This window comes from Calidris pugnax, unplaced genomic scaffold, assembly GCF_001431845.1.
Source record: "Calidris pugnax isolate Ruff unplaced genomic scaffold, ASM143184v1 scaffold3, whole genome shotgun sequence".
NCBI classification, from domain to species: Eukaryota; Metazoa; Chordata; class Aves; order Charadriiformes; family Scolopacidae; genus Calidris; species Calidris pugnax.
Window position 1 is genome coordinate 632,887 of NW_015090799.1, and position 23,719 is coordinate 656,605.

Below are 23,719 nucleotides of genomic sequence, written 5' to 3' on the forward strand. Positions count from 1 at the left end.
TCACGAGAAAGCTTTGTGCTGAAAGCCACCATTGGCTAAAGTTCCAACAAACAAGAGCATGAAAAGATTAGAATGACTGAGACAATAATATTCTTGTGAATATGTTACAAATTAGTATTTTCACTCATACTTTAGCCCATGTTTTCCACACCCGTGACTCCAGAGTTTTGCCACATAAAATCATATGAAGCCATCAGTCCTATGTGACTTTTTTTTTCCCAATTTGTCACAAAGCAGGCAGCATAAATATTTGTGATCAACCAGAGACTAACAAAATGTAAAAGATATCAAAAGTGTTCAAGCATCTAATACAATTCAGAACAAGATTTTCTTGCAAGTAATCCCCAAGTGGAAAAAAAAAAGCCCTGTTTGAGTGTATTAATCATTGCAAATTACTTGTTCAGCTCTAAATGCCAGTGTGAAAACTACCAACGTGGCTTGGTAAAGGAAGGATTAGAAATATTTGGAAAAGGGGGAAAAAAGAGGGGAAAAGAGAACACTGTGGAGTCAGTTACTGTTTGTAGGGAAAAGCATATGAAAAAAGAATGACCAAAATGTTGTGTCTATGTGTAGGAGTTAAAATGGCTTTTGGCAAGTGTGTTGGGAAGGAAAAGAAGAAGAGAGAAATGACAAATATTCATAAAAGAGATTAAATTAGTAAGGCTCTTCTGATGTCTGATCTACTGAGCTGCCTTTAAAAGTTTTATTTAATGAGGCACCGAAGAAAATGGAAGAAGAAACCAGAATCTGAAATGAAATCTCTTTTGTAGCTCTTTAGGAAAAGTAGGAAATGGTGGGTTTTTTCATTGCCCTAAGAAGCCTGTCTAGCTACGTCCTGCAGAGCAGAGGCTCTCTCTGAAACTACTTTTGCCTTTCCTCATGGCCAGAGTGGTCATCTAGAATCAAAATGTAAAACCTACCCAAGATATCCTTTGCCACTGATGTCAGTAGCAGCACAGGAGGTGCCATACTGGTTAAGATGACAGATTCCAGTTTTTCTGCCTCCTTTTCAGCAGTGACCTGTAACAGATGCATCAGGGAAAGGCAAAGGATACTTATTGAAGCACTGTACGTTGCAGTACATGCTCAGTGCAAAGGTCTTCTCTAATCCAGGGCTAGCTAAAGGTAGGCTTATATCCCAAGGAGTGCAGCTTGGAATTTTTTAGTAACTAGTAGCACTAAGGATGTTAATCCATTTTTATCCCACTAAATTCTTTGAAATGTAATGTTAAACATGCCCTGATTCTCCATACCCTCAGTGGGCCTATTCATTAAAAAGTAAACAAATGTGTATGTTTGTAGGCTGGACCCGAGGTCTTCAAGAGATCAGAGCTTGGGAAAGCTGCTCTGCCATAACTGAGTTAGAGGCTAATAATAATAAAATGGATGTAAAGTTGCAGAGTGGCTTAGCAGCCAAGGAGAAAAATGGGATTTTGCACAGTATATGTTCTGGCAGGACCTGAGCGTGACTGTAACAGTATATCACATTTCTTAGCAATATTCCAAAAGTTATTCTCTGTGTTGTATAAGGAACTATCTCAGTTTCCCCACCTCTGAAATAAACAGCCGTTTGTTCAATTAGTGAACCCATTTTTGTGAAGAGTTCTGATAAGTGGGAAGTGCTTCATGTTGGCAGTAAAGGCTACAGAATAATCATCTAGGAGATTTTTCTGAAGGTCACATTGATTTAGTCATTTACAGCCAAATTGGACAAAGCAGAGGAGATTGTTTTGTCAGCAACGGTCCTGCACTGGGATGAAATTCAGTCATACATGGAGGATCAGAAAAAAACTCCAGCAATCAAATCTCATTTGGAGATGTTAAAGGGAATTAGGAATCCCCATTGAGGCACAGCGATTGTGTGGCATTTTTATGAAAGTCACAAGGTTTGTAGGAAAGTAGCCAAGAACTAACCCATAATTCCTGAACTTTTTCTCTCTTCATCTCCATTAATTGATCACAGAAACACTAGAGGGTCTAGTGATTGGACAAAAATTACTGCAGGAAGAAGAAAGAAACCTGAAATCACTATTGAGCAGGAAAGAAACCCTTACATTCATCTTACAGTGCAATCAGTTGATGTCTCCACTAAAAAAAAATGCCTCTTCCTATTGTGTATCTAGAGACCTAGTCTTAGATTCCACCTTTCTGTCTCTTTGTTTAACATTTGATTCAGCAAATCTAAAGGAAAACTGAATGGTACTAGCTGTTATTAGGTGATAAATGGCAGTAATTATTGACAGGCAAAAAAGTTAAACACAGCTATTCTGGTGAAGCATGAAATAATAACTTCCAAAATCTCCTTATTCTGACACTGGGTTGGGGCTTCAGGCCGTCTTCTTGTAGGCATGTATCTCAAGGGACTATAGAGAAGTAATGAAAGACTTTGTGTACCTCACACAAAGGTTCCTTGCCACTTTGCAAAGCACCCAGGTACTTTGCCACCTCCTCTTCTCACCACTGAAGTTCTCCAGAGGTACACACTGCACGGTTCCTTGCCACTTTGCAAAACACCCAGGTACTTTGCCACCTCCTCTTCTCACCACTGAAGTTCTCCAGAGGTACACACTGCACCCTAGCCCTCTCCAATATCATTTCATAGAGCACAAAGAAACGATGTTGACATGAAATACCTTTCTTCAGGAGAAACCGTACTGTAGAGTTCCAGGCAGGTCACTGTGTTTGGGTCCCTGCCTGTTAAAACACAGATAGCCAGTGCTCATTTCTGCCACAGGCAGGTTCTACAGCTGTAAGGATGTGGAATAAAGAACAAGGGTAAGAGACATCAGTTATATAGCTAAATCCATGAGGTTGCCATTTCCTTGATTAATGCTTTTGAGGTCTGCCAGTTCTCAACAATTATTGACCCTTGGAAGAGAAAGGTGGCTTGATTCTCTCACAATAAAAATACATACATGAAGAGATGAAAGAAGTGTGACGGATGGTAGAAAAATACCAGACATTTTCACCCACACCAGAGATACGAACTTTTACCTTAAAATAAGACAGAACACTCAATGCTCTGGAATCAGTCCTGGGAAACACTGGAAGATGGTTGCCATAATGGAAGATGCCTTCATGGGCTCAACACAGGCTGCATTTTTGGTATTCAGTGTCAGCTACGACTGTTGAATTACATTTCATATAACATTCCTTTACACACATGCAAGAGCAAGAGGCGGGGACTGTACTCCAGGCAGAAAAGCCAAACCACTGTGTCAATAACATTTAATAAGTCAGTCAATGGCCTCAGGCATCACAGATCATTTACCAATAGTGCGTTGGTTTTTTTCTTTTGTTCAGCCTGGAGAAGAGAAGGCTCCAGGGAGACCTTAGAGCCCCTTCCAGTACCTAAGGGGGCTCAAGAAAAGCTGGGGAGGGACTCTTGATCAGGGAGGGGAGCCATAGGATGAGGGAAAACGGTTTTAAACTGAAAGAGGGGAGATTTAGATGAGATATTAAGAGGAAATTCTTTGCTGTGAGGGTGGTGAGAGGTTGCCCAGAGAAGCTGTGGCTGCCCCATCCCTGGAGGGGTTCAAGGCCAGGCTGGATGGGGCTTGAAGCAACCTGGTCTGGTGGGAGGTGTCCCTGCCCAGGGCAGGGGGTTGGAACTGGATGATCTTTAAGGTCCCTTCCAACTCAAATCATTCCATGATTCTACAGTTCTATGATTTTTAGGTTCAAATGTCTGACTAGACACAAAGTAAAGGGCATGGAAAGCTGTCAGGTATCTTGCACAGGTGTGTTTTTGCTCTTTTGGAATTCACTGGTTTACAGAACTGATGGTCAGGTGTTGTGCTGTGAAAGGTGACAACAGATGTGCTCATGGAACTATGATCCAGGTTTGCAAGTGTAATTTCTGGCTTGATCCCAAACTTCTGGACAAATTATCTGATTTGTGCTTCTACCTTCCACCCACTGAATGAGATGTGCCTTTTCCAGTGTTCATCTGTTTCTAATTAGTAATCAAATATACTAGAGCAGGGTTTTTTTATCACTGGTCCGTACATGTTCTAGTACCTTGAAGTCCCAACGTGAGTGCTGAGTTATTCAAATCATAAAGCAGCTAGAAACTTCCAGACGACCTTGTTTATATCAAATGGGGCAATTTTTGGCCTGATGTAAGTAAACATAAAAACTATATCAGAAAGCATTTCAAATTACCAATGGTAATGTATATTTTTCCACTAATAACTAAGAGAATGAGTGGACTATCTCTTTTAAAAACAGTTGTAATTCTGTTGCAGATCCAGCATTTTATGCAAGAACAGAGTCAGAAGCTGAAATTATCATAAATTGCGTTAAAGCAGAAATCAACATCTGTGAAATCAGCAATTTTAAAAATAATGATACTTCTCCCTCTTTTGAAAAATACCACTTTGAAAGCGTTAGCAGTCAATAGACTCCTGTTTGATTAATAAGTATGAATATCTCTGGTTTTACAAATGGGGAAACAAAAACCTTGAGTTTCACTCAAACCACAGGCCAATGGTATGGAAAGAATCACAGAATCTTCTAGGTTGGAAGGGACCTTAAAGATCATCTTGTCCAACCGTCAACCTAACTGACAAAAATAGACACCCACACAACAAACAAGGAGCATCATCACTAAACCAGAATTCCCAGCACTACATCAACTCGTATTTTGAACACCTCCAGGGATGGTGCCTCAACCCCCTCCCTGGGCAGCCCATTCCAATGGCTGAGAACCCTTTCAGTGAAAAAATTTTTCCTAATATCCAGCCTGAACCTCCCCTGGCGCAACTTGAGGCCATTTCCTCTTGTCCTGTCGCCTGTTCCTTGGGAGAAGAGACCGGCCCCCACCTCTCTACACCCTCCTTTCAGGGAGTTGGAGAGAGCAATAAGGTCTCCCCTCAGCCTCCTCTTCTCCAGGCTGAATAACCCCAGTTCCCTCAGCCTCTCCTCATAAGACTTACTCTCCAGACCCCTCACCATCTTTGTCGCCCTTCTCTGGACCCGCTCCAGCACCTCGATGTCTTTTTTATGGTAGGGGGCCCAAAACTGGACACAGTACTCAAGGTGAGGCCTCACCAGTGCCCGTCAGTCTGCTCCTCAACTATGGAAAAGACTCGGTGGCACAGGGATTCCTGTGTGAGAAAAGAAATCCGTGCTATTTACATTACATCGTGAAATTAGCCTCACTATCATTTCTGGCTGCTGGGTAAATCCGCTTCTGGCAGCAGTTCATGTTTCCACTGCCCCTTTTGTTGCAGGGCTCACCTTTGAAAGCATTTTTTTCCAACTAAAATACCAAGAGAGACAAAAAACTGGGCCCGAAGCACCCCAGACACATCTACTTCCCCAGTGAGTTCAGAGGATTCTGTGTCATAAGCTGAGCCAGTGGGGTTTTGGTGACTGAGTAATCCTTCTTAGCCTTGTATCCTGCAGGGAGAGGGGCTTGGAACAACATCTAACAGCTCACAGACACCAAAAGACTCACTCAAAGGCAGAGCTGTTCACTCAAATACTTCTCTTTTCTGAAGTTCTACCTCGGCTCTTAGGACTTTACTATTAGAAAAACAGAAATGGCATATTAGAGCATCTAAATCCCATTCCCTTATGTTGATCCTCTTTGTTGTATAGGAAGTTTTGAAAGAGGAAAAACTCATAATAAAAAATATAGTGATTAGAATGCACTCTAATGCAAGAAAATAAAACCAAGACATTGCAAACATGAGTGAAAAGGAACAACAAGTGAAAATCTGAGCTAGTATTATAATATTTTGCATTTCAGATTCCAAATCTGTAGATTTCCTCGGACAAAGGGAACAGTCCCCATGTGTCCTTGAGAAGCTATGCATTGGGATTGTAAGTGCTTCTTTTTCTCTCTTCCTCTCCCTGATTTTTCATCTTAATTACATACATTGTTTTCCCTTTTGGCACTAGTAAGTATAGAAAAAGTTCTGGCTCAGGAGCTCCTGCTGTTTATTGGTGTTGCAGTTCAGATCCGGGCATGGTCCTGAGAAGAGGTAAGAACAAGTCATGAACTTCCCTCTTGAATCTGGAGGCAGTTTAAGAGTTTCAGAGGTGAGACACAAATTTAGCTGCTTTCCATTTTCACCTGATTCCCCTAAAATGCTAGGGGAATTCTTCTCCAGGAAACTTATTACTGGCTATTAGGGCTCTAGTATAACCAAAGGACGCAATGAAGGTTTCCTTCAGGGCTTGCTTGCAGCCTTTTGACCTTTTTGAAAGAACTTTTTCATGTTTCGCCCTCAAAAATACAGTGTATCAAGTGTAAGCATTAAACTTTTACTTGGTTACAGACTTGCTGGTAAAACTTTTACATTGCAAATTGTATTGTAGAGCAATGCCTGCCTCAGATTTTAATTAAAAAAAAAACAGAACCAAACTTTAAAAAACCAAACCAAAGCACCCCAAAACTCCAGAACCCCAAAACTCCAGAAACGCCTAAACTATTTCTGGCCTACAGAAGTTTTCAACTGATGATTAGTTTTGGCCATTGTACTTTGTAGCTGATAAGTTAGCAAAAAACCCTTTTAGAATACATAAGAGGAAATAGTTTCAGATCAGCTTTCCTTAAAACAACTTTCCGTATGGTTGTCTGTCCATTTAAAACATAATATTTTATCTATTTGTTGTTTTTTTGAAATAACATTTATATTAACGCGGCTGGTCATAAGCCAGACTTTTCTTCATTCTAAAATGAGGAAAATTTTAAACTTTCAGGAATTGCTGCAAACAGCAAAACTAACATCCTAACTTTTAGCCCAGGGTAACAATTGTGACTGTGGTAAATACAGAGGTATCCGAACGTGTCCCACTGGGCTAGAAATGCAAGAGGAAACACCAACAAAGAGAGAGTAGTTTGGAAGATACTGAGTGTGTGTTTCTTACTAGTAAAAGAGATAAGAGGAATTCCATCAATCGTGTCGCGTTCAGATATGTAGGACTTTTTATCACACGTTAAGAATTTACACAGATTGCATCACAGAAATGCTTAGCGGTGGTCTCTTCCCTACTAAAACTCAGCACAACACTGACTGGGTTTTATGACTGTGAGGAAAAGTTTGAGAACAAAATCCAAGGGTGGCTGAAACTGAAATCCAACTGCTCTGATCCTTTTTCATTTTGTCTCAGTTATGTTAAATAGTAGCCCTGGGTGAAATGGTACCGTGTTTGTCCTCGGAGCACCAAGTTTGGCTGTGTTCTTACAGGGTCCTTCCAAAACACAGGAGGAGAATACTGCCGTGGCCAACCAAAAATGGCACTTGGGGCAAGAGACAAATTGAAAACCTCAGAAAAATATTCACTTCATGTTGGATCCAAAGAAAAATGTATAGAATGGAAATATTTGGGGGAAAAAAAACTAAACAAACACAAAATAAAGCAGAAAAAAAAAAAATCTCTTTGGGTCACTTTTGTGACATTTTCCTTATCCAAAACAAAACAGCTTGTGCGTTTGTATTTTAAATAATTTTTAAAATTCTTTTTGCAACAAAAGAATTGTTGAAAAGTTTTATTGCCAAACGCCCACCAGAGCATTTCAGCAACCCTGAAAACTAATGAGTATTTATGCATTTTTAACATATTTTCCCCATTTATTTGAGCTGAAAAGATTAACAGACGTTGCAGTTTTTAGGGGATCAGGACTTCATTTTACTCTTTGTGCAAAGATGTCATCAAATCCTACTCTTTAGCCTTGCATTCTCATAAGTCCTTGCAGCCTGTCCTCTGACAGCAAAGCCTGACATAGCGTCTCGTACGAAAGCAAAGGAATGCCCCAAATGGCTGAATTTACTACTTACAACTTTCTAAGATTAAACAAAGTCTATTTACTGAAAAACAGAACCAGTCATAGTCAGGAATAATATAAATGAGCAGTGGTTTTCTTCATTTGGAAGATGCAACTACAAATGACTGAATTGTGTCTAAGACTACTCTAGTGCATGTTTTTGAGGAAAATGCCATTGATTCTGTTAGAGTTTTCTTAGCACTTTCTTCCCAGTTTGATGTGTTTAAGTATAATTATGTCTAATTGCATGCAGAGGTTGACAATCAGTGACAGTCAACTAGTGCAATGCCATTGGCTGATTTTTTTTTCCACATTGAAAATGCATCAATATTTCAATGAAATCTAGTGGGGAAAAAAATCAGGTAAATTTTTACAAATATGTTCACTCTTTTTGTATACTCAATAAACACTATGAAGTCCCATCCCCTAAACCTCAGCCTTATAATCACAAGGTCACATTTCTTCCTTTCTTCCAGCTTCAGGCCCTTCTTAACCCTCATAAAAGTGGATACCTTAAACAAATAGTCTGTATTTGCAGGTGTAAGATCAAACTTGAATCAAAACTTATAGAAAATATTAATAAAAATACTGCTCTTTTAATAGCAAAATTGGCAATTCTGCTAATTTCTAAGTTTCAGTGGCAAGAATTAACTGAAATAAAGCATAAACACATGGCATGGATCAACAATGTAGTGTAACTGGAAATATGTGCTGAGGAAGGAATGTCCAGATTAAGTTAAAAAACTCCACATTCCTGCACAGCTTTTGTAATCGCAGTGCTCTTATTACCCTGGATGTATTTGACTGACTCATTCATTTCCATTAAATCAGGCATTAAAAATTTTTCATTTAATAGCAAAAACACCTCTTGAAATTTCAAAACAAATACCTTGATTCTCATTAGCAAGTAAACTTTGTGAGATAAATTGTTAGCAACTACACAGAAAGTTTGTAGATGAGAATTACCTAACCACATTTGTTTGTACATTCTACAAGAAATTAGACATTCATATTTAAATTTAAAAATGTGTTACTTAGTAATCAGATCTAGTACTTCACGACTTCCTCAAATTTAGAAGTTTGCAGCATCCCATAAGGTCAATACATATTAATATCTACCTTTTATAGAATAAGCAAACAAGGCCAAAAAAATCAGATATAAACGTAACTTCTGATGAGCTTTTCTCTCACATCGGTATCTCCTCTTTCTCTGCTTGATCCTACTTGGTATATTTTGGTTGGCAAGCTGAGTTTTTTGAGTGAAATAACTTGTCACTCAAGTTACAGGTAGGATGTAAGGGGCAGAGGCTGAGGTTCAGATCTCCTCCTAGTTCATTCCAAGGTAAAAAATGGGCCCCTGTCATTTGCCATAGTAGGTTTGAATTGTCCATGTGTTCCTACAATAAAGAACACACAGTGTGTGTGTCTAAGCGGGAGAAAGTAATTTATGAACATCTGGTGAAGGTGTAGTCTGACCCTCATTAGTATCCCTGGAAACACACCCCTCTTCCCAGGGGAACTGCAGAAAATGTGTTACCTCAATTAATAAAGCTCCTGATTAAGTGCTGTGAATAAAATGAAATATGCATGCAATTTCTCTTTTTTTAAGCTGCTTTTGGAAATCTCCAGTATATCCTACCAATGGCCAGAGGAAGTTTCTGCTGTCATTTTTGGGTAAAGAAGCTCTGATTTAAGACATATATACAGCCTTGTTTATGTCTTTGTTCTGAAACAAAGCGTATTTGGGAAGAAGGCTGAATCATAGCACAAAGGTGAGTAATTACTGCTGATTTTACGCTGCCTTTTACAAGTGGCACCACCTTTTTTCACTCATCCCGGAGAAAACATCACTCTCCTTTCATGGTGAAAATAACAGGGAAAGTAAGTCATGACTCAGATGCCAGAGAAATCTGTTCTAAATATATCTTACCGTAACAGTGCGTATTTGTCTGAAATGTGTATGGATATGTCTCTTTCCCTCTCAATATACCTTATAGTATCTTACCGTAACAGTGCATATTTGTTTGAGATGTGGATGGATATGTATGTCTCTTTCCCTCTCAATATACCTTATAGTCTACAGTTTTTCAACAGAATTAATGGAGAAGTTCCCACTGAGCATTTACAGCATCTTTCTTTTATGGTAATATTTTTTGACCGGGATATTGCTCCACCTAATTGACAATTAAGCAAAGAAACATTCTACAGGCCAATGACTAGAAGTAGTCTGCATAGACTTAAAAGTAAAAAGTTAAGTAGACCTACCTCGATGTACATTTGTAGCTCAGCAGTCACTGAGATCCAGTTAGTCCAAGCACTGTACAAACCCTGTATAAAATTTTAAAACTATTATCTTCTAAGAAGAGCTTAAATTTCAAGTAACGACGATGCCTCTGTCTCAATGTCTTCTACCAAAAAAAAAGCTTAATGATTTGATCAAGTTCATCTAAGAGCTCCCTGGTAGCAAACTTTGATTTTTCCATTTCAAGTTTGGCTTCTTCAAGCACAAAATAGTACTCCATCTACAAGTAGCACAAGTGCAAATTTTATCCAGAAAGTATCCCAAATTTAGGATGACACTTCTCCATAATGAACAGTTTCCCAGGCAGGGAGTGTAAGGTGCAAGGGAAGAAATCAACCTGTTAATTAGATTAACATTCCTACAGATAGTTAGAATTTGAAAGCAAACAACAGCCTTAAATGTGACTACTTTGAAGCCATTTTCTTGCCTTTAGTGTGTTTGTTAAAGGTTACAGGAATCTCCAGGGCACAGCTCTTCTCTTTGTTTTTTTTTGATGATGAGCTCAGTTTAGGGAATTAGCTAACAGTGGAGGTCTTGTTCTGCTCCTCTTTTTCATATACTGCGTACCACTACCTCCTGTGAGTGATGTCAGTGATGCATGATGCTTGAATTAAATGTCACCTTGGCTGAGGCCATATGTCTCAGGCTAGACATTTAGAGATATAACCATCCCATTCACTTCTACAGTAAAAAAAAAGAAGATAGCAAGGTAGATTTAAATGACTGATTAATGTTAGAAAGTGAGTGCCAATTATCCTGGACTTTATTGTCAAATTCTTAACTTTTCTGGTGAGCTTATGGGAGGACAGATACTGGGCCCAGTTCCAACCCTTTCCACACCAGTAATGTTCTGTTTGCGGAATTTCAGCTGTCCAAATCTAGTGAGACAATTATCTTAAGTTTTTTAACTTCAGTTATTTACTGTTTACTTCTACCAAGACTATATTCTCAAGTACATCACTGTTATCAGTTGTCTTGCAATAGCCAGACCTCCTTCAGTGCGATACAGCTCGTGCTGATTTCTCGCCAGATTAAGGGTTTCCTCTTCACTAGAGTGCTTGAAGGAGCGAAGAGGTTAATTCATAACTTCTTGACAAGGAGGACCCTGCATGATTTAACATCAAGGTCCTTAGAGGATGTACTCCCTTAGATTAAGAAGCATATCTTTCTTCCTTTGAGCAGGAAGGAGCTCAGAAGGTGCAAATATAGCTCTGCAGTATTTTCCTACCCAAAGTTGCTTTCTGCATACTCTGAGTGTCTGTGAGGAAAGAAGAGGTAAGAGTTCCCTGAATCCTGAGGAGAGGGAAAGGTTCAAACCTTCCACCTTCAGGGTATGTGGGATATGGTAGATAAAGGGTTGGGCCCAGGCTTCCATGGCCTTTCTGTTGTGATGTCTCTGGCTGGGGACCAGAAAGTGTCTTTAAATCATCCTGGAATCCAGATTATGTTGACAGAGAGGAACAGATTCCAAAGGAGGCCTTTGAAAACTCTCTGCACCTTCTTTTACATCCCCTTTAATTGGATGAAATGAGAAGATATGAATTTATCCTTGATTTGCAGGTAGTCCTTGGATTATCCTTTGGCAAGTTAGACAATTTTAAAGCTGTACTGATAACTACAGCTGGCAGAAAGGCTGGATACTGCCCTGGCCCAATGTAACAACAAAGGCCTTTCACACCTCCTCACTGGAAATGGAGGCCTACTTGAATGACTAAGGGTAATTTACCCTAGTTTGCCTCGGTCTATCACTAAATTTGTGTGAAACACGTTTCCTGAAAATCCCAATATTCATTGCATTGTTCACTTTTACCTTATTTAGTACACTGCTTCAGTGTCAGACAAGCAACGCACTGTGGCAGCTGCTCTGTGGAAATTCAGGGCCTTAACCTGGGCCTGCACAAAGATGGTGCCTGGGCCTGCAGCAGAGGCCTGTGAGGAGCCGTCACCCTGCAGATCTGTTAAACTCTATGTGGGGGTATGTACAGACACCTACTGACCACTGCACCCTGAATTATGGGTGTATTTAAAGTCAGAGGACAGTATCTTATTCAGACTATGAATGATAGAAAGACCGGTGAGAAAGGGGTGGAGACATTTCTGCACGTGCGCAAAGGCCAATAAACTATCCATAAATCATATTGCCTCTGTTCCCGGTGATACCTACCTACCACCATCAATATTAACCTAGTCCTCAGTCTAGACTGTCTTTAATATATCTAATACATTAGGACTACAAAGATGAGGAGGCTGGAGCATTTCAAGAGGAAAGGCTGAGGGACTTGGGTCTGTTCAGTCTGGGGAAGAGAAGGCTGAGGAGGGATCTGATCAACACCTATAAATCCTTCAAGGGTGGGTGTCAGGAGGATGGGGCCAGGCTTTTTTCAGTGGTGCTCAGGGACAGGACAAGAAGAGACGGGCACAAACTCGAACATGGGACGGGCACAAACTCGAACATAAGAAGTTCCACCTAAACATGAGGAGGAACTTCTTTGCTGTGAGGGTGGCAGAGGCCTGGAAGAGGCTGCCCAGGGAGGTGGTGGAGTCTCCTTCTCTGGAGACATTGAAAACCTGCCTGGACACATTCCTGTGGGACCTGCTCTGGGTGGCCCTGCTCTGCCAGGAGGTTGGATTAGATGATCTCCAGAAGTCCCTTCCAACCTCATATCATTCTTTGATTCTGCAATTCTGTGATCTTGGGTATTGCAGGGATACTCAGGTACAGCTTGAGATGTATTGAACAGCTATTTTTAGGTGGGTTTTGTTTTAACTGCCACAGGAGGTGATAGAAAGAGATCCCTGATTTGAAAAGGTTTGGAAAGCTTTTAATCATCTTCCGCTGTGGGATCTAAAGCTTATTACAACAAGGGACTGTGGAGTTGCATTACTATTTCTGTAACTATGTTATGTCAGTATTAATCACAAAGAATAATAGTTAATGGGGAAGAAGGCTCTGAGTACTGAAAAATTACAACCTTGCCTTAGACAGTGTGGTACAGCGCATAGATATATATTTATACATGTATATAAAATAAGACATTGTAACACGCCCACCTTTTAATTCCACAATTAGATAATCCAAAATGTATGGGAGGTTCTCATGACAAATACTTCTCTTTCTTCTAATTTTCCTATTTCCTATCTTCCTTAACTACCCAAGGATAAGTTCAGCTGGACATGAGAATAGGAAAGAACAGTACATTTTGCCAGCACATTTATGTACTGCAGGAAACTTTCCCATATAAAAATAAATAACAAAATTAATATACCCATAAAGGTTTTGTGAAAAACCACAAATCAGGAAAAACCAATGTGCTCTGGTATTATGGTTTTAAACCTGTGTGAAGTTCCCTCTAAAACTGAGAGAATTTTTAATTGTTTTTCTGTATCACAATGCTACTTAAATGCCTGGGGGTTGAAATAAAGACCTTGTTCCCAGAACTGGCCATTGGTAACATACAGTCTGTGCCCAAAACCACAGGTTAAAATAATAGACTGGGTAAAAAAAAAACATTAGTATTCCTCTTTGACAGAAAAAAATTAATTTATCTGTCATCAGTCATGAACCCAGCAACAGAAACTGAACATAAGTCTTAGTGCTGTGATTCATTTTTCCAGTTGGATAAAGAAAGAAATAAACTTGCAAATAAAGGCCTGAAAATAGTGAATTGTGTTACTTGCGGAAATCATACTTCTTCTGAGGAAACTGCTAGAAAAACAATTTTCAGTGTAGCATCAAGGACTCTCTGAAATCAGAGAGTGTTTTTCCATTTAGAAATCAGCATCTTTCTGTGGGTGGGTTAATATATGTATGGAAAGGAAAATATTTGGGCAAATGTTTGAGAATTTCTCAAACTACTTACTGTAGCTTTTTTCATTTATTCCTTTGGCACGGAGTAGTGCTCAAAGTTTCTTAAACTTCTGGAAGTGGATTCTTTAATGGTTTGTTCTTCTCCCATTTGTATATGTTAACAGTACCGCTGCTGTCAATTAGTACCAGGTACGTGGAGTAAGATATATTTCCAGCTCTGCCCAGCATGTTACAAAGGTTATTGTTAAAAAGCCAGCATTGATCCACTGTAATTGAATCTCAGATAATATTACCCCTGGATCAATGGCTGACATTTTAGTGACAGCCATAAAGCTCTAGCACACTGTTTGAGAAATATCTTGCTAACCACCTGTCCTGGACAAGGTATATCTCATACACTACAGTAGTTACTTTTAGATAACATAGATTTTTTTTTTCATCTAATCACTGTACAGACCTGTAGGAATATCAATGCTATATAGAAGAGTGGCACTCAGTCTTACCACTGCTCAGAATATCTACAGTCCACCTAATTATGTGACTAAAAACATTTTTGGAAGGTAGAAAAACCTCATGCTTCTAAGGGTGGTTGAGAGTGTTGATGGACAGGAGGCTGAATGTGAGCCGGCAGCGTACAGCTATTTGGACTTGCATAATTTATGGCAACAGTGTTGGAAACATCTAGGGATGATAGGTACTGGGGGTAAGAGACCTGAGTAAGGGAACCACGCTTCAAATCCAACACAGCAATTCTTTAAATCTTCTACCGTGGTTACATTTTAAAGGGAACTCACCGATTTTATGGACATTAATAATTCTTTCATTTATAACCAGAACACCTAAACAGGGTGATAAAATCTTATGTATTCGAGTATATCTACAGGTAAAGAGGTAAAGAGTGGTTAGTCAGGTGAAGCTAAATGACCTTGCATTAGAACATAATAATAATTGGCAGTGACAGAAAGATAAGACTTGATAGTTCAATCACCCGATAAGGTACAAGAAATTATATATTTCAAGAGTTTATTAAAGCACTTAGATCTTTCATAGTATGTCAAGCTTAGCCACAGTGACTGGGAAAATGAAGCAGCAAATCAAGAGTCTGTTATCCACTCAGTTGCACCTGCATAATATTTCATTTCATTTGTACCATCCCTTTACCACAGCAAGCAAACAAAGAAGTGAACGGGCAAAAAAGCCAACAAGAACCATGAAATAATTAGAGTCTCTCTGTAAGTAAGTCATGTTTGTGATTGTGATACTCCTTCCAACTCAACCAGCAGTCTTAAAATACAACTAGTATTTGCATTTGGAATAAAAATCAAAGCTGCAATAGGAAAGGCCGAAGCACTAGAGTAAGAGAGTTTTGGTGTTAAAGAGTGCCAGTGGTCATTTTTCCTGTTTCCTATGGATGAATTTTCAGTTCTGGTAATTGAAATAATGATACTGTCTTTGTTTTTACCCAGATAATGGACCCCACAAGAGACAGGAATTATATGGTCATCTGCCTTGTTTTGTCGGAATGGATAGCAAAATATTCTTCAAGGCTCAACTGTTATCTAGGCTGGAAAACAGAATGCAAAACACTTGTGCCCTTTTAGAACTCAGCACTGGCACCCGCTGAGGGACAGAACTAAAAGGTTGGAAATGTAACATCTGAGTCTCCGTCTCCTCCTGAAACTATACTAACTGATGAGATATGACACTGGTGTCTCCTAATATTGACTGAGGAGCGGTTTCCAGTAACAGTAATAGATTCATCTTGACAACATGTTATTCAATGTCAAAACCAAGCCCTCGGCTCCATCTGGAGGGACCTTTCTGCTGTTTTGGGAAATCAGAACCAGAAAGAGAATCAGCTTTAAAGTGGGTGTAAATGTGTTCACCAGGCTCATCTGGGTGTTCTGCCTTGTTAATTCTCCCATTGCTTCGACAGACTGGAACAGTTAGTCTCATGCGATGTGTAAAATCCCCGTGCACACAGCATCCACTAAATATAGAGGACAACTGGACACACTACCACAAGTGTTGTCCCACACGTGCTGAATAGAAGGGAATAATCACTTAGTGCAAGCTACAGTCTTGCAAACACTGCTTGGTATGTGGCTGGCCACCTTCATCTAAGTCATTCCCGACTCATGTCCAACTTCTTCTTCATGAGGACCTCCCTGCCCATTTCTGCACAGCTGGTCTCTAGCAACTCAGCACGTAGCCTGTCTTGTCACTTGGGGTTATTCCTTCTGAGGTACAGGACTCTGCATTTGCCTTTTTTGAACTTTACATGGCTCCTGTCAGCCCACGTCTTCAGTCTGTTGAAGTCTCTGAATAGCAGCCGTACACTCCAGCCTATCAACAGCTGTTCACGATTCATGGACTTGCTGAAGGTACCTCTATCTCATCATCAAGATGAGTAAAGAAGATGATAAATACTCTCAGCTCCAGTACAGACCCCCCAGGAATGCCGGTAGTAATGAGCTAGCAGCCGGTCGGGGAAGAAGCTGACATAACAAGCAGAGAATCAATCCATAGCTCCTTGTAAAATGTGCGGATTGTGCCAATAGAAATCTCTTGAAGTTCAACGAGGAACAGTGCAAAATTATGTCTTCAGGGTGACCCTTTGCGTCTCTGTGGGCTGGGAACCAACCGGCCCTGCTGGAAAAGGCCCTGCTGCAATTCACTGAGGAGAGCAGCCTCCAGAGCAGGTGAGTCTGCATGGGGGAAGGGAATCATGGCCAAAAAGGGTCAGCAAAGAGCTATTTTTGAGGCTTTTTGAAGCCAGGCAGAGCGACTGGTCTGAGCCGGTAGCTGGTGGGGGGCTGCTGAGGCGGCCTGAGTGGGCCCAGTGGCAGGTTTAAATGAGGAATCAATGCGCTGGGACCACTCCCATCCTCTTCCCCCCCACAAAAGAGGCTTTTCAGCAGCGCAGCAACTAGTCACTGGGCACTGAGTAAACAAGCAGCAAATGGACATAACCCAGAGTGCCTCCTGGGCAAACCACCACAAGGTGTAGGGAGGAGAGGCTGAGGGAGCTGGGGTTATTCAGCCTGGAGAAGAGAAGGCTGAGGGGAGACCTTATTGCTCTCTACAACTACCTGAAAGGAGGGTGTAGAGAGATGGGGGTCGGTCTCTTCTCTCAAGTCACAGGCGATAGGACAAGAGGAAATGGCCTCAAGTTGCACCAGGGGAGGTTCAGGCTGGATATTAGGAAAAATTTTTTCACTGAAAGGGTTCCTAGAAGCTTCTGTGATTCTGTGAACCAAAGCTCTGTCAGGTCAACAGGTGAGTCCTGTTGCTGGCATCATGCCCTTGGAAAGAGCTTGGCCATGGTCTCCACCCAGAGGAAGGTCAAGTTCTCATCCTCAACCAGAATGGATGTGGAAGCACAGAGCTCCCACGGAAGCAGGTGGACCAGGTCACAGGCTGCAGGGAGTGCCAGGACCTTTTACTGGCACCCGGAGGCAGCTATGAGACTAGGAGGCCCTGCATCCAGCCCCAGTCAGGCTAAAGGTAGAAGCCAAAATGATAATGAATGGAGTCAGATTGGCGGTCAGGGCAGCAGAGCTCCCCCTTGCCCACCTCGCCCCATCCTGCACCTCTGAAGAACAGATACAAGGTACTGGTTGAGGAAGGCCAGTTGAGTGCGGATGTAGATGATGGGCAATCTTCACTACAGATGCCTCCTCAACCAAAAAAGAGTACACCCTGGATCACAAACACAAGGAGAAAATGAAGCATTATAGTCATTGGTGACTGCTTCCTAAGGGGGTTGGAGGGACCAGTATGCTGCGGGGACACTGCTCAGAGGGAAGTCTGCTGTCTTCCTGGAGCCCGGGTTAAGGACATTACCAGGAAACTTCCTGGTTTACTACATCCTTCAGGCTATTATCCATTACTGGTTTTCCATGTAGGCACAGAGGAATCTGTGACTCACAGCCCAAGACCCATAAAAAGAAACTTCAGGCAATTGGGAGGGCTGGTAAGGAAGTCTGGGGCAGGGAGTCTGAGTTATCTTTTCATCACTCATTCCAATTGCAGGCAATGATGCTGGGAGGAACAGACGGATACAGTTGATTAATACATGGTTCCGTGGTTGGTGTCACCGCCATAACTTTTCTCTTTAGCATCTTGATCAATGATCTGGATGAGGGGATCAAGTGTACCCTCAGTAAGCTTGTAGATGACACCAAGTTGGGTGGGAGTGTCAACCTGCTGGAGGGTAGAAAGGCACTACAGGGGGATCTGGACAGGTTGGATCAATGGGCCAAGGCCAATGACATGAGGCACAGCAAGGCCAATTGCGGGTCCTGCCCTTGGGTCACACCAACCCCAGGCAGTGCTACAGGCTGGGGGAAGAGTGGCTGGAGCTGCCTGGCAGAAAAGGACCTGGGGGTGTTGGTCAGCTGTGGGCTGAACAGGAGCCAGCAGTGTGCCCAGGTGGCCAAGAAGGCCACCAGCATCCTGGCCTGTGTCAGGAACAGCGTGGGGAGTAGGACTCAGGAGGTGATCGTCCCCCTGTACTGGGCACTGGTGAGGCCCCACCTTTAGTACTGTGTCCAGTTTTACTACAAAAAAGACATTGAGGTGCTGGAGCGGGTCCAGAGAAGGGCAAAGAAGCTGGTGAGGGGTCTGGAGAATGTGTCTTACAAGGAGAGGCTGAGGGAGCTGGGACAAGGAGACGCTGAGGGAGCTGGGATTGTTTAGCCTAGAGAAAAGGAGGCTGAGGGGAGCATTGCCCTCTACAGCTACATGAAAGGAGGGTGTAGAGAAGCGGGGATTGGTCTCTTCTCCCAAGTCACTGGTGACAGGACAAGAGGAAGTGGCATCAAGTTTTACCAGGGGAAGTTCAGACTGGATATCAGGAAAAATGTTTACACAGAAAGGGTTGTGAAGCATTGGAATGGCCTGCGCAGGGAAGTGTTTGAGGCACCTTCTCTGGAGATTTTCAGGAGACGGGTTGACATGGTTTAGTGATATGTGTGTGGGGAGTTGTATGGTTTTCGTTTTGTTTTTTAATTTTTAATCAGAGTTAGGTTGATGGTTTGACTAGATGATCTTGAAGATCCCTTCCAACCTAGACAATTCTATGATTCTAAGAAAAAAGAGGATTTCTTTGCTCATCACATCTAATCCTTGTTGTCACAGGCAACCATGTAATGGCTATATTTGGCACATTTGCCACCTTTGTTAGCAAAGATGTTGTCTACACTGAAATTCTCACAGGTATAGATAGTATTGAGTTCTTCATGATCACTGAGGGGGGAGTGCTTTTCTTAAAATGTAATATTCCATTCTAAAGACTCTGTGTGACTCCTAACTCAGATGGATTTGCTTTCTGTTCCTGCCTAGATAGAAAAGCATGCTAACTAAATATTTGAGGGATAATTGCATTTGCTTAATTGGTAGTGTGTTTGGTTTCACAAAGGTTTCCCTGGTTTGTTCCAGGGAAACAGGTTCCTTTTGCAGATGTTCAGTCGTTACTTGTTGCTTCTTTGCTTTCCAAAGAGATGTTTCAGTACCTTGTAAAGCCGTTAATTCTTCCAGTCCCCAGGCATTTGTAAAAAAGCGAAGTCTCACAGTCTCACGGGTGAATGTCTTATGCTGGAGCTCAACATGAACACTACACCCAGATTCAAAACAAACTCACAGTTGAGAAGAATACAGATCATAGTCCTGGGCTGACCTTCACAAAATGACTTTTCTATTTTAGTATTCAACAGCAACAGAACCCCTGTGCTGAATACCATTGTCTTGGAAACCGTTCAAGTTTACATTTTTCATTTGAGATTCAGTATTGTCATATCTCATTTTGTATGAAAATCTAGTGACTTCGTTAAATGACTTAGTGCCATGAAGTATGTCAATGTAAAATGTTTATCTTTATACAAATGTAACATTTTTTTTTTAACTGCAGGGACCAAAGAGCCTATGATATTTGCCACACAACAATCCAACAATTCCAGTTCTTTATTTAAATGAAAGTAAAAAACATTAAACTTGAATTTTGTGTGACACTTAGGCTTTCCAGTGACAGATACAATGAGAAAATAGAAAGACAAAAAAACTACTATTTTGCTAATAATTACCCAGCCAGGCAGCATTGCCTGTCTCAGGAACACACCAGGTTTACCTACTTGGTTTAAGTTTAAAATAAAAGAGAAAGAGAGGGAAGCATTTTTGAAAAAGAAAGCAAAAATAATATGCAGTTCTTCCTCTCATCCCTTGATGTGTACTTACTTACCCCCCAAAACTGTGAAAATACATGAGAAAAAAAATAATGTAACAACAGCTTAGGCAAAGAATCTCAAGAGGGTGACTAATCACCTCTGTTGCTGGGCTTGTGTCCTTCAGGTATTTGCTACAGAGAGGTGATAAGTAACTAGAATACAGGGCTAATAAAACCTGTGTTATTTAATCTGTAATGCGGTTCTCCTTTCCAGGGCATGTTTTCTTAGAAGATTGATTAGTCTATTTATTGTGCAAGCTTGGAAAACGCAAAATGATTAGAGACAGCAATTTTTTTTAATCCCTTTCTTTACATCAGCTGTGGCATAGGCCCCTATACCACTATGAAAGGTAAAGTTCAGCCACCAGCAACAACAAAAAAAATCTTGAAGGGCGGTTTGACCGCATTATAATGAGGGCTGGGAAAAGGATAAAGCTTTTTGCTTTTCACAGTGGCTCACAAAGTTTACAAAGATAGTTCTACATGAGGAAAAAAGGTCGCTTAAGCACAGAATGTTGCCAGGTAGATCAACTCCAACTCCCGTCGGGTCCCAGCCTGCTCAAACTGAAGAGAATGGCAAAACTCTGATTAACTTCATGGTGTTTCAGCATGAGCTCACACAGATCCAAAAAACTGCTGATGCTGTGCCTCTGAGAATACTGAGAAGTGCATGTCGTTGGGAATATGCAGAAAATGTGTAAACTGTGTATCTGAGATTGGAATTTCTCTGAAGTAGCAACTTAAAACACTGGGGACTACCTTCTTAAATTTTGCCCAATTTGATTTTCAGAGGTGCAAGAGTACTTAGGCTTGACTCAATCCAGGGTTGTGTTTTCCCCTTGCACTTAAGGATCATACTAGGGTCTGACTCTCAATATCTTTTTCACAAAGCAGGAATCCTGCTGAGCTGTATCTGGAACAATAAGGCAAACAAACGCACTCCTCTCTGGAAACCAGATTCAAATTCTCATCACTTGCTTTGGAAATCCTACCAGCACTGGAGATTTAGGACTTTATTCAGCAGTTAGTAAACAGAGAGATAACTGAAGTTCTTCTCATCCCCTTAAGTTTCCTCTTTGGGCTGACTGGGAAATGAATGCTTAAAGATGTCACAAGAACAATCTGCTTCTTAAACCTGTCATTCCTCTCAAGACAGGACTTTGAACTAGTAAACTTCTTGCAACAGCAATAACAGTACCCATGCAATGAAAGTGGAGAAGCAAACCATCAGGTGATACTTCAAATTCAGCTACTGAATTAATGGAATGTAACTTGGTTCCTGTTGGGAAAATATACTACTTGCATTATCACTGATACTTTTTCTACCTGAAACAGAAGTATGAAGTAAATAAGAAATTAATCCTTTTCTCATTCCTGGAAGATAGAGGTACAGGAGTTGTGACCTGTACTGTGCCTTAAAAACTACGACCACTAAGCATCCATTTCAAGCTGCAGAAATTCCATGGCTGGGTGAAGGAAAAGGAAAGGACGGAATGAAAGAGAAATACTGTGCCTCTGTACAATATCCAGCTTTTCAGAGGGCTGCTCGGGTGTATACCAGGAGTGAAAGGCCACAGAGGACTCCTTCTTTCACAGATCTCTCCATGAAAGAGGGCTGAAAGTTGTCAGTACTGGCTTATTAGATCTATTCTGCTCTGTCATCTCTCAGCACAGAGGGATGGATTTTTCTCCTTGTCTTTCATACCTATTCCTAGTACTAAGTATAGCAAAGTGGGCTAGGTTCCTGGATTATTAATTTTGCTTTAAAAGCATGAAGATGTCTTACAGTAGACAATAGCATACTGCGGTGCTCTCTGTGCCTCTTTCCGGCTCCATTCAGTTTAATAGGCCTTGCTGATTAAAATATTTCCATAATGATACCGAGAGAGAAAGAGGAGGAACTGCCACGACATGACTGAGTCTGATCCCACCAGAGGTTTTGGAGAGGGAGACCAAATGCCTTAAAGGAGAGTCACAGCACACAAACGGAGCTTTAATCATTTCTGATGGCTCGAGGCTGGGACTTGATCCCAAGGAGCAATGGTGAAGACAGAAGTATCAAAGTCGTGTGTCTTGTCCCCATTCATTTAGATAGCACCAGAACAGAAATACCTTGGCATTGTAATGCGTACCCTGCTCAAAGGACACAAACGTTTGACATCCTCTTTTGGGAGCCTTTTAGAGCCTTTTAGAGGGCAGGAGCACAAGCTACTACTTAGTGCACAGGTAAGATAAGGAGCTCCATTCTTGATTTCAGCTCTACCACTCCCTTTTTACATTCTTTGACCTCGGACAAATCATTTTTCACTTTCTCTGCTGATATTTAACTTTCCACAGGTACAGTGAGGATCTTGTAAGAGCACAGCTGCAGTTAAGTGTACTGCATTCTTTTTCTTCATAAAAAAATCCAAAGCTTCCTTTCAGATATGGGTAATGAAGACAATTTCTGACAGCAAACTAAGCAAAATCTCTTGAAAATACAGTCTTGCTTGATGATTCGAGAGATTAAGGCTTTTTTATTATAAGAAAAAATGAACTTAAAAGACAAAACTACTGAAAAATAAATCCCAAAAAGCTTCAGTCCATAGCTTCCCCTTCTTGAGCTCTAGAAAATAAAATATTCTGAACACTCCTTTTATCAGGGCCTCTTAAATGGAATAATTTAAGGGAAAAACAAACAGCAATTGTATGATTGTAAAGAGAAATTAGCATTTTGCTCAAAAGGAATGGCAATTAGCAGTGATGACATTGTGATTTATACTAATTGAGATTAAGTCAGACAAAATGGCAACATTAGTAATCATTTGAAGTACTGTATTACTCATTATACTGTGCTTTGTAAACATCTCTCTTGAAATTAAAAAGTAATTAGTAGCATTTTAGTCATTTAATTCACTATAATTAGGATTTTAGGGAAACTACAGCCCTGCTGTTGAAAGCCTTTAAGGTTTTGAATTGAGGGAATGTGGCTTTTTTTTTAAATCGGCTTTTAGTGGTGGCTCATTTTCTGTGGTCCACAGAGGCAAATGGTATCACTGGAAGTAATAAGAAGGTATTCACTGGAGATGGCTTGGAGGGGACATCTGCATGGATCTTTATGCAGGGATGTGAGATGACTGGCTTAGAGAAATGCTAACAGGATTACAGCGCTCAATCTAGATCTCAATTCAAAGTCAGTTTGGACAATAATAAGTAAAGTTGTTACTTCCACGGGGGAAATGGGTATGTCCAGTGTGAAACAGATTGTTCTCTGGGCAGAACACGGGTCATGAAATTGTCCTGCTTAGATAACATCCAGCAAAAGAAGACACACAAGTCATATGCCCACCAAGTGCTTTAAACAAAAGCATTCATCTCTGATGGCAAGGTGTGCCTGCAAAACTACCCTTCTCAATGATAAGAAGACACACTAGGAGAGCATGCAGCATATTTGACACTCACTGGTGTGGGTAGTCAACTGGTTCAAGGAAGCTCTGAATCCCATACCCTAATGTACCCCGTGAACCTTCACAGAACCTCCTGTTGGTTGTGCTTGATGAAGGTGCGTTAACATGTTATGAAAACAAAGAAATGTCCTTAGTTTACCTTTGGTTTTATCCACGCTATCCA